Below are 576 nucleotides of genomic sequence, written 5' to 3'. Positions count from 1 at the left end.
CCCCCGGGCCCCCTAATTGTTGTCCATCTTTTCGAGCAAAAAATATATCAACGACAGAAAGGACATCTCAGAGACTCGTTGTTATCTCTTTTCATTTGGCTGGATTAGGTATTCTATTTTCAAGGTATACTATAGCTTGCTATAATATAATACAGCTAACATTTCATCAGAGATCTGAAGGTGTAGCAACAAAGGTCTGCAAATAGACGTTCGATGGAGGTGGAGATGTCGTTTAAAAGTGTAGATGTAGTCTGTGACTCTTTAACATAGGTGAGGCAGCGTGGTGGAATCAGGCTCTCGTCAATTTTGGGACATATAGAGTTATTGGTATCATCTTAAAGCTTGTTCACCTGTCTTTATTTTGATAAAACAAATATCCATTTATCTTGAATACAAGTCGAGATATTTTCAAAAGAAGGAGGTGGGGTTCAGTCGTTTTCAGAGGTAAAATTAGTGAAAAAATGGCCACCGGAGATTAGTTATTTCCTCAACTGAAGAGTCCGCGGTAACTGAAAATTTACATTTTTTGTGCCTGTAATCAACGTCTTTCAGAAAAATCCACACATGAATGAGTTC

This window comes from Aplysia californica, unplaced genomic scaffold (genome assembly GCF_000002075.1).
Source record: "Aplysia californica isolate F4 #8 unplaced genomic scaffold, AplCal3.0 scaffold00193, whole genome shotgun sequence".
Taxonomy (NCBI): domain Eukaryota; kingdom Metazoa; phylum Mollusca; class Gastropoda; order Aplysiida; family Aplysiidae; genus Aplysia; species Aplysia californica.
Note: the sequence above shows the minus strand (reverse complement) of the source record.